The 13,674-nt window shown below is 46.5% G+C and overlaps 1 protein-coding gene across 1 annotated transcript in view; it reads left to right on the top strand.

The window, feature by feature from the left end:
• TAFA4 (TAFA chemokine like family member 4) overlaps positions 1 to 13,674 on the top strand; it is a 492,869-nt gene that overhangs the window by 444,527 nt on the left and 34,668 nt on the right. The gene's annotated exons all lie outside the window — the stretch shown is intronic.

The raw sequence follows: 13,674 nt of genomic DNA, 5'->3' as shown, positions 1-13,674 counted from the left end.
GAGGTACAATATCTTTAGTTTTCATCTTGAAAACTAAAGATACAGGGGTCTATTCATAAAGCAGTGAAAAGAGTGGAGAAACAGAGCAGTGGAGAAGTTGCCTGTGGCAACAAATCAGCATCTCCCTTACATTTTATAGGCGGCACTTGATATAGGCTTCCTTCAAAGCTGATTGGTTGCCATAGGCAACTTCTCCACTGGTCCTTTTCTCCACTCTTTTCACTGCTTCATGAATAGACCACACTGTACAAGATGGCATCCAGGTGCAGGCCTTTTTGTACAATATCTTTAGATTTCAAGGTGAAAACGAAAGATATTTTACCTCGTTAACGACCCACGGGAACGTGCATCATTTAATGATATAGTGAATACACACTGGACAATGTGAACGATATATGGTCCGATCCACCGGATCAAACGATATATCTGGTGCATATCGCCAAGTGTGTACCCAGCCTTAGATTCAGTTATGTGATGGTGTACAGTTGTGCTCCTGATTGTCCACATGTATTATGATTGGCAGCCACTAGCACTGGTTTTGCCTATCACTTTGTCCATAAATAATTTGATATAGTCCTGGACACAGTTTGAAAACCACTGCTTTAGGGATCAGTTTCCAGTCTGCATACTTTACTTATACATATGGTACATTATACTGCACAATGGCTGCTGCGATAGGTACGCATTGCGGGAAGAACCGCAACAACAAAGGGAGAAGACCATTCTGTACATATATTCGCATAATATAGACAGAGAACCTCAATTATCTGTGTGTACAGTATCTGTGTGTCACCAGCACACACAGTGGAGGCAGCCATCTTGATAGCAGAAGCAATATTTGCACAAGTATTCCAAAGCTTCTTATCTAAGCCTAACTAAATATTTGGTTTGAATGGTCAGAGATGTGGGAATGTCTGAAGAGGTGCACTGCACAAACTATAGATGTCACCTCAAAAGTCCAGCCACCTACCACTTTATAACCATCCCTTTAAAATACATATTTGCTGTTATTATCCTACACAAATTGGTTTACATTAATTTATGCCTTAATTAAATCATAAAAGGAAAGAGACATCAAATGCACATCTACAGCAAGTTGCGAAACACGTCTGCCCACAGCCGATGCAAAGATCACGTTTTTTTTAATAGGAGTTTATCACTCCACAAAGCAAGGAACACTCAAATAAAAACACTGCCTCCTCACCTTTATTGCATTTCAATAATTTCACTCTACAAAAGGAAATCTTGGTCTTGCACTCTTCCATGAAACTAGGTGCAACATTGGACCTACTCAGTACTGGCTAAAGAATGTTCTCACTCCACCCAACTACTACCCACTACCCACCCAACTACACTCTGCAAATAATGCCATCTCCCCTTCTCTGGGAACCTATGAACTTTTCCCGAAATCAAGGTGGGCTTGTACAAATCGAGGTGCATGGCCGAATCAGAGATGATAATGAGCAGCACCATGGCTATTTAGTGCTTCATTATTGACCTCCCATGTGTATATGTAAGGATGCTCTTTAATCTGACTCGAGCGTTTTTTTACTTGACTGTAAGCTTCTTTGGGAGAATTCAATTAATTGTGCTATTGCAGGAATTCCCAACCTCGGCCCTCAAGATACACTAACAGTCCTGGTTTTAGTGATATCCATGCTTGAGCACAGGCGACTTAATTAGTACCTCAGTTATCTTGATTTAACGATCTGTGCTGAAGCCTGGACATCATTAAAACCTGCACTGTTAGTGTGCCTTGAGGACTGAGGATGGGAGTACAGAGCTGCATACACTGCAGTGGCAGATTTAGCAGGGGGCGATAAGGGCGATCGCACCCCTAACATACGGGAACATAAACATCTACTTGCTGATTCTGCAGCACTGTCAGCTCGCAGCCAGCTGCCCGCCGCTACTGTGGTCACGTTCCTGGAAGCAGCCGCACGGAAGGACTAGGCTGACATTAGGTGCCGGAGGTTAGCCGCACACAGCTGCCGCCACGTACCTGGAGCTGCCCCCGCCCAAATGACGGAGTCGCTGTACAGGTAGTTTCGGTTTTTGTGTGTGTAACAGCGGTGGGTATCTCTGCCGCATCCCGGCTACTCTTCCCCGAATACCTCTATGTTGCCGTCCAGCAGCCGAAGAGAATGTACAGTAGTATATGGAAAAAGGAGAAATGGGACTTTGGGTCTTGGGATGTAAAAAATGATTAAAAGGTAGTTGAATTTAAAAAACATAAGTTAAATTCATTGGCAAATACAAAACAGACACAGATGTATAATATAATAGTATACTATATTGGCAAGCTCTGAAAAGACCAGTCTGACAGATTCCAATGGGTGTAGAGAGTTTAGCCTATAAGATTATATAGACTCAATTATTTCAGGATGCAAGATTAGCAATAGGTATAGGTCCAGTGTAATGCCCAGCGAATGGAGATGATATTACCCAGTCTGAAATGTGCAATCCGTAAGTTCCTGCTTTTGACAGACTGAATGCAGAATATCACTGGTTGCCTGTTGGATTTCATTGCCAAAATGGCTACCATTATAGCATGAAGGCCGCACGGATGGTGTAATGGTTTGCATTATTGCCTCACAGCACTGATGTCCGGGGTTTGGTTCCTACCACAGCCCTAACTGTGTGGAGTTTTTATATTCTCCCTGTGCTTGCGTGGGTTTCCTCTGGATGCTCCGGTTTCCTCCGACATTCCAAAAATATGTTGGTAAGTTAATTGGATCTCCACAAGTGCAGCTGGTTGGAGTTGGCTATTATTATGGGGCTATTACTGAAATGTGCAGGTCATTATGGTGTGTAGGCACAGTATGCAGTTAATGTAATGCATGTGATGAGGGTTCTAAATAATGTAATGTGTGTAGAAGAAGTTATTAATTTCATGTATTCATATAGTCACTACGTTGTAGATACAAGGGGGGATGTAAAAGGATGAGCTGCCTCATGGAGCCACAGGGGAGATGGCGCAGAGTGCTCAGGATGGGATCATAATGACAAGGGAGAAAAGAGAAGGGAGGAGTCAGGATTAATTTTTAACCCCCCCCCCCCCTTCCCTAAACGAAAAGTCTAGGCCCCTGACACACTGTGGAAGCGACGTTGTACTGGTGACTTGAGAGTGGCAAAGCTGTTTCCTTTATAGGTATCAGTCACTTGTGATTGGTTCCTATGGTCAGCTGACTGGGAAGCAGCTATTGGAATGGCTGAGATCAATCAGGTGACTTACTCCAACATGGCTGTGTCCATGTCAGTGCTTTGGTGGGAACTTTGGTTTGGAGGAAGTAGGCCTGAACTCCAGAGCAACGGATTGTGACACCGATGCTGTTCAATGGCGCATTTAATTGAATTCCCCTGTGTATTGCCTTTTCTGCTGAAGTACATGATGTATGCCTCTGCTGGTGTGGACAAGGTATTGCAGGTACAGTATATTGCACTGTATTTCCAGTGTGCCTGCATTCAGCGTAACTAACAAAAAGTGACATTTACTGTGAGGGCTGCATTAATATTCCTGGTGATTGTTTTTTTTCTCTGTGAAATTGAAATAGTCTACATAAGTTCTAATAGAAGCAATCGATCATACACAACTGCATGAATATTTTAAGGCTCTTTCATATATGTGTTAATACGAACAGCTGGAAAAACACACGATTGCATTGAAAACATACATTAATGTGTCAACATTGATCCAACTAGTTTTTCTCATTGTGAACATATTTTCAATGTATATTCCTCGCTGTAATATACATTTACCAACATGGACCAATAAGTCGTTGTTAAAGGGAAACTCCACTTAAATAATAATATTTGTACAATAAGACCCCGAATAGCAGAACTGGGGTAGTAGACACCCCCATTCTTTGGCCCCACCATCAATGAACTATACTCAAACAATCAATAAAAAGGGGGAGATGTACTAAGCAGTGAAAAGAGTGGATAAGTGAGCCACTGGAGAACTTGCCCATGGCAACCAATCAGCATTAAAACAACATTTACAATTTGCATACTATAAAATTATAGAGAGCAGCTGATTGGTTGCCATGTAGAACTGAGCCAGTGGAGAAGTTGCCCATGGCAACCAATCAGCATTAAAGCAACATTTATAATTTGCATACTATAAATTATAGAGAGCAGCTGATTGGTTGCCACGGAGAAGTGAGCCAGTGGAGACGTTGCACATGCAACCAATCAGCACTGAAGTAACATTTATAATTTGCATACTATAAAATTATACAGAGAATCTGATTGGTTGCCATGGGCAACATCTCCACTGGCTCACTTCTGCACTCTTTTCACTGCTTATTACGTCTCCCCCAAAGTCTACTAAATATGAATCTTAACACAAACACAGATGGCTACTGTACTAGTGCATACTTTGTAATCATTTGATACTATTGATACACTGTATAAACAGATAATACATTTCCATTACTTCCTGGTCTGTTAAGGAAGACACCATCTGAGATACGTGGTTGCTGTGACCTGGCTACATTGTTATGTACAGTGTGAAGTTTTATATTCAGTGGAATTGGCTTAATATTTTCCCTTTAACTTTCTCTTTTTTGTATTGTATATGGAAGATACCTGAGACTAGGGTGGCCAATACCGAGATCGGCGGAATCCCGGGATTTAGGCCAAAAATCGTCCGGGATTCAATTCGGGATCAGGTGGTCCCTTGTTTTTTAATGCAGGGCAGAGTTGAGCGTCCTCATGAGGCTCAGACACTGCCCGGCTCCCTCCTCCCGGCTCCCACTGCGCAGCGTGACATGAAGTCAGAGGTCATGCTGCGCAACCAGCCGCCCGCCACCCGCTGCACAGACCTCACCGAACCAGAGGAAGTTACCTACCCGTCTTCCCTGGTAACACGGTGGTAAGTTATGTGTGTGGTGAGGGACGGGTAGGGGGTCGTTGACACAGGAAACAAACCAATCACAGGTATCCTGGGATTGACCATTTTTCAATCCCGATGCCTGGGATTGAAAAAATGGCCCAGGATTGGCCACGCTACCTGTGACCTATTCTTGGATTTAACAGACTGTCTGCTATTGGACAACCTGTTGTCCAATAGCAGTAAACCTTAGTTTACCCCTCCACCAAGATCCTGGGAGAGATGTATCAAAGACTGTCTGCTATTGGACAACCTGTTGTCCAATAGCAGTAAACCTTAGTTTACCCCTCCACCAAGATCCTGGGAGAGATGTATCAAAGCTTGGAGAAAGATAAAGTGGAGAGAGATAAAGGACCAAACAATCAGGCTGTGTTTGCAAAAGGACTGTTAGGACTGGAGCTGATTGAATAGAAGTCTTGTTTATGTCAGAATGGTATATCATACTTGCCTACCCTCCCGGAATGGCCGGGAGGCTCCCGAAAATCGGGTGGCCCTCCCAGCCCCCCGGAAAGGTGGGAAAGCCTCCCGCTTTCCATGCTGCCCCTCCACGACCCTCCTCAGTCGGCCGCAGCAGAGAACAAGTGGGTGGTCCGAGGGGGTCCGATGACGCGATTTGCGCTGAATCGCGTCATCGTAGCTCTGCCCCCCGCTATACAGCGCCTCTTTTCTCGGCACTGCATAGCGGGGGGCAGAGCCACGATGATGCGATCCTGATGCCACATCCCCGGACTGTCCACTACTCTGTTGGCCACACCCCCGGACCGCCCATCCTGCTGCCGGCCACGCCCCCATGCACCTACAATGCTGCCTCCTCCCGGAGGAGGGGGCAGAAAAGTAGGTAAGTATGTGGTATATTCAGGAGGGAATAAAGTTGCTTACAGTGGGAAGATTTATCAAACCTTGGAGAGAGATAAAGTGAAGAGAGCTAAAATACCAACCAATCAGTTCCTAACTATCATTTTTCAAACCCAGCTTGTAACATGGCAGTTAGGAGCTGACTGGCTGGTACCATGGGCGGATTAAAAAGGAGGAGGTCTGTGTGCAGTGCCGGTGCAGGCCCTCTCCTCTATGGCAGCGGCTGCAGTGCTGTAGACTCTTGCTTTGTGCGCCCAGTTCTCCATGAACATGGCGTCCACGTCAGCGGTGGACATTTTCACGGTGATTTCTGTCTGCAGGACTGTCCATCACAGGACTCTGGAGGCATAAGTATAATTAAATGGGTGTGCTGTGGGCCCCCTGGACCCAGGAGCCCATGTGCACTGCACACCTTGCACCCCTTTTAGATACGCCAATTTCTATCCACTTTATCTCTCTCCATGGTTTTGCCATTTACAAGGCAAAACCAACCTATCGCCATTCTCAGGTGGCGGTAGCCACTTTATACCTACAGTATGGAGGCATTTTAAGAGGGGGTGGATTTTGCGATCCGTTTCTCAAAACCTTCGACTTCCAGTGTGCCAGTAACTGAAGTAGTTTGCAGGGACAGCGCTTTATCAAAAGTGCTATCTCTGTAATAATTGTTAGTACATAACTGGCATATAATGTAAAAATGCTTATTCCCACCACAACGTTGACTGATGATGAAGCATTGACTGCAGTGTATGCTGAGAGGAAAGGATATGCCAGGAGGACAGGAATCCCTGGGTGGTATTCATGTGACCGCCGGTCAGCTGACCTCCCTGGGTGGTATTCATGTAACCGCCGGTCAGCTGACCGACAGTCACATGACCTCCTCCGTGAGCCCGACGGCTCACTATCCCGATGGTCGGCATGCCGACCAACAGGGACTATTTCCACTCGTGGGTGTCCACGACACCCATAGAGTGTGAATAGAACCCGTGGCGACCGCAGGTCGCCACCGAGCCCGCAGCGTGGCGAGCGCAGCGAGCCCGCAAGGGGCTTGCTGCACTCGCCCCTCCCCGCCGGGATCCCGGCGTCGGTAAGGTGACCGGCGGTCAGGAGACCGCCGGTCACCAGTTCTTCACCCGAATCCCTTTCTCTAAACGGCTACGTCATGACAACAAAATTCAATGACCTGTACAAAATATAGTTTTCTGGTATATATAGGCTCACTGCGTCAATCTATCGTATTTTCTGTCACTCTACAAACAGCCAGTTGTCTTACCATCGCCGGCCTCTGGAGGGAGCGCTCTTTGCATGGAAATAAAGCTCAGCTCATGAATATATTGAGGTGGTGTGAGTTTTATTACTCTAACCCATGCGCTGCTTCCTGCAGAACTGAAGGTTGTGACAGAAATCATTGTGTAGTTATTTTTTCTCATACATAATATTCCCCAACAAAAGCCCTGTAACATAATCTACGACAGTAAATGAATATTTTGTAACAGCGCTTCACTGGTCTCCGTGTTATGTTTGTATTAATGATGTTTCCTGTTGCTTCTCAATCTGTTCCTTTATAAAACGAGGCAATTCATCTTTTTTTCATTGTTCATTTTGTTAACAGTATTTTAAATCATCTATGAATAAGAGTTCTTGAAATATCTTCTGATTTATGTCGGTGTTTCATCGTTTTCCAGTGATTATTACTATTTTTTATGGGACAGGGTCGTAACCAGAGGCAGGGGCTGCAACACCGACCAGATAGTGCAGGGGGGAACCGCTTAGCACATATAAACATACATGAGCACATATAGACATACATGTTCAGATGTATGTAATATATGTGCTGGCTGGGTACCTTGGGGATCGGCAGCGCTTTGTGTATCAGACACCATGCGAAACCCGGGATTCAGCATAAGGCATAACACTTCTTCTGAGCTCGCCCCAGACTCCTGTGAAACTAGCCAATGGCCATAACAAGGGGTGGGCAAGCAGTGCCCCCACCCATGGCACAGTGCCTAGGGGATAGGGCCTTGGCTCCCCCGTGGCACCAGTATTTGGCTTGTATAGTGCCTGGAATGGCACGCTGCATCCTAAAGAGCCACCCAGAACTAGAGATGAGCGCCTGAAATTTTTCGGGTTTTGTGTTTTGGTTTTGGGTTCGGTTCCGCGGCCGTGTTTTGGGTTCGAACGCGTTTTGGCAAAACCTCACCGAATTATTTTTGTCGGATTCGGGTGTGTTTTGGATTCGGGTGTTTTTTTCCAAAAACACTAAAAAACAGCTTAAATCATAGAATTTGGGGGTCATTTTGATCCCAAAGTATTATTAACCTCAAAAACCATAATTTACACTCATTTTCAGTCTATTCTGAATACCTCACACCTCACAATATTATTTTTAGTCCTAAAATTTGCACCGAGGTCGCTGTGTGAGTAAGATAAGCGACCCTAGTGGCCGACACAAACACCGGGCCCATCTAGGAGTGGCACTGCAGTGTCACGCAGGATGTCCCTTCCAAAAAACCCTCCCCAAACAGCACATGACGCAAAGAAAAAAAGAGGCGCAATGAGGTAGCTGTGTGAGTAAGATTAGCGACCCTAGTGGCCGACACAAACACCGGGCCCATCTAGGAGTGGCACTGCAGTGTCACGCAGGATGGCCCTTCCAAAAAACCCTCCCCAAACAGCACATGACGCAAAGAAAAAAAGAGGCGCAATGAGGTAGCTGTGTGAGTAAGATTAGCGACCCTAGTGGCCGACACAAACACCGGGCCCATCTAGGAGTGGCACTGCAGTGTCACGCAGGATGGCCCTTCCAAAAAACCCTCCCCAAACAGCACATGACGCAAAGAAAAAAAGAGGCGCAATGAGGTAACTGACTGTGTGAGTAAGATTAGCGACCCTAGTGGCCGACACAAACACCGGGCCCATCTAGGAGTGGCACTGCAGTGTCACGCAGGATGTCCCTTCCAAAAAACCCTCCCCAAACAGCACATGACGCAAAGAAAAAAAGAGGCGCAATGAGGTAGCTGTGTGAGTAAGATTAGCGACCCTAGTGGCCGACACAAACACCGGGCCCATCTAGGAGTGGCACTGCAGTGTCACGCAGGATGTCCCTTCCAAAAAACCCTCCCCAAACAGCACATGACGCAAAGAAAAAAAGAGGCGCAATGAGGTAGCTGACTGTGTGAGTAAGATTAGCGACCCTAGTGGCCGACACAAACACCGGGCCCATCTAGGAGTGGCACTGCAGTGTCACGCAGGATGTCCCTTCCAAAAAACCCTCCCCAATCAGCACATGATGCAAAGAAAAAGAAAAGAAAAAAGAGGTGCAAGATGGAATTGTCCTTGGGCCCTCCCACCCACCCTTATGTTGTATAAACAAAACAGGACATGCACACTTTAACCAACCCATCATTTCAGTGACAGGGTCTGCCACACGACTGTGACTGATATGACGGGTTGGTTTGGACCCCCCCCAAAAAAGAAGCAATTAATCTCTCCTTGCACAAACTGGCTCTACAGAGGCAAGATGTCCACCTCATCTTCACCCTCCGATATATCACCGTGTACATCCCCCTCCTCACAGATTATCAATTCGTCCCCACTGGAATCCACCATCTCAGCTCCCTGTGTACTTTGTGGAGGCAATTGCTGCTGGTCAATGTCTCCGCGGAGGAATTGATTATAATTCATTTTAATGAACATCATCTTCTCCACATTTTCTGGATGTAACCTCGTACGCCGATTGCTGACAAGGTGAGCGGCGGCACTAAACACTCTTTCGGAGTACACACTTGTGGGAGGGCAACTTAGGTAGAATAAAGCCAGTTTGTGCAAGGGCCTCCAAATTGCCTCTTTTTCCTGCCAGTATAAGTACGGACTGTGTGACGTGCCTACTTGGATGCGGTCACTCATATAATCCTCCACCATTCTATCAATGTTGAGAGAATCATATGCAGTGACAGTAGACGACATGTCCGTAATCGTTGTCAGGTCCTTCAGTCCGGACCAGATGTCAGCATCAGCAGTCGCTCCAGACTGCCCTGCATCACCGCCAGCGGGTGGGCTCGGAATTCTGAGCCTTTTCCTCGCACCCCCAGTTGCGGGAGAATGTGAAGGAGGAGATGTTGACAGGTCGCGTTCCGCTTGACTTGACAATTTTGTCACCAGCAGGTCTTTCAACCCCAGCAGACCTGTGTCTGCCGGAAAGAGAGATCCAAGGTAGGCTTTAAATCTAGGATCGAGCACGGTGGCCAAAATGTAGTGCTCTGATTTCAACAGATTGACCACCCGTGAATCCTTGTTAAGCGAATTAAGGGCTGCATCCACAAGTCCCACATGCCTAGCGGAATCGCTCCCTTTTAGCTCCTTCTTCAATGCCTCCAGCTTCTTCTGCAAAAGCCTGATGAGGGGAATGACCTGACTCAGGCTGGCAGTGTCTGAACTGACTTCACGTGTGGCAAGTTCAAAGGGCATCCGAACCTTGCACAACGTTGAAATCATTCTCCACTGCACTTGAGACAGGTGCATTCCATCTCCTATATCGTGCTCAATTGTATAGGCTTGAATGGCCTTTTGCTGCTCCTCCAACCTCTGAAGCATATAGAGGGTTGAATTCCACCTCGTTACCACTTCTTGCTTCAGATGATGGCAGGGCAGGTTCAGTAGTTTTTGGTGGTGCTCCAGTCTTCTGTACGTGGTGCCTGTACGCCGAAAGTGTCCCGCAATTTTTCTTGCCACCGACAGCATCTCTTGCACGCCCCTGTCGTTTTTTAAAAAATTCTGCACCACCAAATTCAAGGTATGTGCAAAACATGGGACGTGCTGGAATTTGCCCATATTTAATGCACACACAATATTGCTGGCGTTGTCCGATGCCACAAATCCACAGGAGAGTCCAATTGGGGTAAGCCATTCCGCGATGATCTTCCTCAGTTGCCGTAAGAGGTTTTCAGCTGTGTGCGTATTCTGGAAAGCGGTGATACAAAGCGTAGCCTGCCTAGGAAAGAGTTGGCGTTTGCGAGATGCTGCTACTGGTGCCGCCGCTGCTGTTCTTGCGGCGGGAGTCCATACATCTACCCAGTGGGCTGTCACAGTCATATAGTCCTGACCCTGCCCTGCTCCACTTGTCCACATGTCCGTGGTTAAGTGGACATTGGGTACAACTGCATTTTTTAGGAGACTAGTGAGTCTTTTTCTGACGTCCGTGTACATTCTCGGTATCGCCTGCCTAGAGAAGTGGAACCTAGATGGTATTTGGTAACGGGGGCACACTGCCTCAATAAATTGTCTAGTTCCCTGTGAACTAACGGCGGATACCGGACGCACGTCTAACACCAACATAGTTGTCAAGGACTCAGTTATCCGCTTTGCAGTAGGATGACTGCTGTGATATTTCATCTTCCTCGCAAAGGACTGTTGAACAGTCAATTGCTTACTGGAAGTAGTACAAGTGGGCTTACGACTTCCCCTCTGGGATGACCATCGACTCCCAGCGGCAACAACAGCAGCGCCAGCAGCAGTAGGCGTTACACGCAAGGATGCATCGGAGGAATCCCAGGCAGGAGAGGACTCGTCAGACTTGCCAGTGACATGGCCTGCAGGACTATTGGCATTCCTGGGGAAGGAGGAAATTGACACTGAGGGAGTTGGTGGGGTGGTTTGCGTGAGCTTGGTTACAAGAGGAAGGGATTTACTGGTCAGTGGACTGCTTCCGCTGTCACCCAAAGTTTTTGAACTTGTCACTGACTTATTATGAATGCGCTGCAGGTGACGTATAAGGGAGGATGTTCCGAGGTGGTTAACGTCCTTACCCCTACTTATTACAGCTTGACAAAGGGAACACACGGCTTGACACCTGTTGTCCGCATTTCTGGTGAAATACCTCCACACCGAAGAACTGATTTTTTCGGTATTTTCACCTGGCATGTCAGCGGCCATATTCCTCCCACGGACAACAGGTGTCTCCCCGGGTGCCTGACTTAAACAAACCACCTCACCATCAGAATCCTCCTGGTCAATTTCCTCCCCAGCGCCAGCAACACCCATATCCTCCTCATCCTGGTGTACTTCAACACTGACATCTTCAATCTGACTATCAGGAACTGGACTGCGGGTGCTCCTTCCAGCACTTGCAGGGGGCGTGCAAATGGTGGAAGGCGCATGCTCTTCACGTCCAGTGTTGGGAAGGTCAGGCATCGCAACCGACACAATTGGACTCTCCTTGTGGATTTGGGATTTCAAAGAACGCACAGTTCTTTGCGGTGCTTTTGCCAGCTTGAGTCTTTTCAGTTTTCTAGCGAGAGGCTGAGTGCTTCCATCCTCATGTGAAGCTGAACCACTAGCCATGAACATAGGCCAGGGCCTCAGCCGTTCCTTGCCACTCCGTGTGGTAAATGGCATATTGGCAAGTTTACGCTTCTCCTCCGACAATTTTATTTTAGGTTTTGGAGTCCTTTTTTTACTGATATTTGGTGTTTTGGTTTTGACATGCTCTGTACTATGCCATTGGGCATCGGCCTTGGCAGACGACGTTGCTGGCATTTCATCGTCTCGGCCATGACTAGTGGCAGCAGCTTCAGCACGAGGTGGAAGTGGATCTTGATCTTTCCCTAATTTTGGAACCTCAACATTTTTGTTCTCCATATTTTAATAGGCACAACTAAAAGGCACCTCAGGTAAACAATGGAGATGGATGGATTGGATACTAGTATACAATTATGGACGGGCTGCCGAGTGCCGACACAGAGGTAGCCACAGCCGTGAACTACCGCACTGTACTGTGTCTGCTGCTAATATATAGACTGGTTGATAAAGAGATAGTATACTCGTAACTAGTATGTATGTATAAAGAAAGAAAAAAAAACCACGGTTAGGTGGTATATACAATTATGGACGGGCTGCCGAGTGCCGACACAGAGGTAGCCACAGCCGTGAACTACCGCACTGTACTGTGTCTGCTGCTAATATATAGACTGGCTGATAAAGAGATAGTATACTCGTAACTAGTATGTATGTATAAAGAAAGAAAAAAAAACCACGGTTAGGTGGTATATACAATTATGGACGGGCTGCCGAGTGCCGACACAGAGGTAGCCACAGCCGTGAACTACCGCACTGTACTGTGTCTGCTGCTAATATATAGACTGGTTGATAAAGAGATAGTATACTCGTAACTAGTATGTATGTATAAAGAAAGAAAAAAAAACCACGGTTAGGTGGTATATACAATTATGGACGGGCTGCCGAGTGCCGACACAGAGGTAGCCACAGCCGTGAACTACCGCACTGTACTGTGTCTGCTGCTAATATATAGACTGGTTGATAAAGAGATAGTATACTCGTAACTAGTATGTATGTATAAAGAAAGAAAAAAAAACCACGGTTAGGTGGTATATACAATTATGGACGGGCTGCCGAGTGCCGACACAGAGGTAGCCACAGCCGTGAACTACCGCACTGTACTGTGTCTGCTGCTAATATATAGACTGGTTGATAAAGAGATAGTATACTCGTAACTAGTATGTATGTATAAAGAAAGAAAAAAAAACCACGGTTAGGTGGTATATACAATTATGGACGGGCTGCCGAGTGCCGACACAGAGGTAGCCACAGCCGTGAACTACCGCACTGTACTGTGTCTGCTGCTAATATATAGACTGGTTGATAAAGAGATAGTATACTCGTAACTAGTATGTATGTATAAAGAAAGAAAAAAAAACCACGGTTAGGTGGTATATACAATTATGGACGGGCTGCCGAGTGCCGACACAGAGGTAGCCACAGCCGTGAACTACCGCACTGTACTGTGTCTGCTGCTAATATATAGACTGGTTGATAAAGAGATAGTATACTCGTAACTAGTATGTATGTATAAAGAAAGAAAAAAAAACCACGGTTAGGTGGTATATACAATTATGGACGGGCTGCCGAGTGCC

Source organism: Pseudophryne corroboree, chromosome 9 (assembly GCF_028390025.1).
Source record: "Pseudophryne corroboree isolate aPseCor3 chromosome 9, aPseCor3.hap2, whole genome shotgun sequence".
NCBI classification, from domain to species: Eukaryota; Metazoa; Chordata; class Amphibia; order Anura; family Myobatrachidae; genus Pseudophryne; species Pseudophryne corroboree.
The sequence above is the reverse complement of the archived record's forward strand: the minus strand, read 5'-3'. Positions and strand labels throughout refer to the sequence as shown.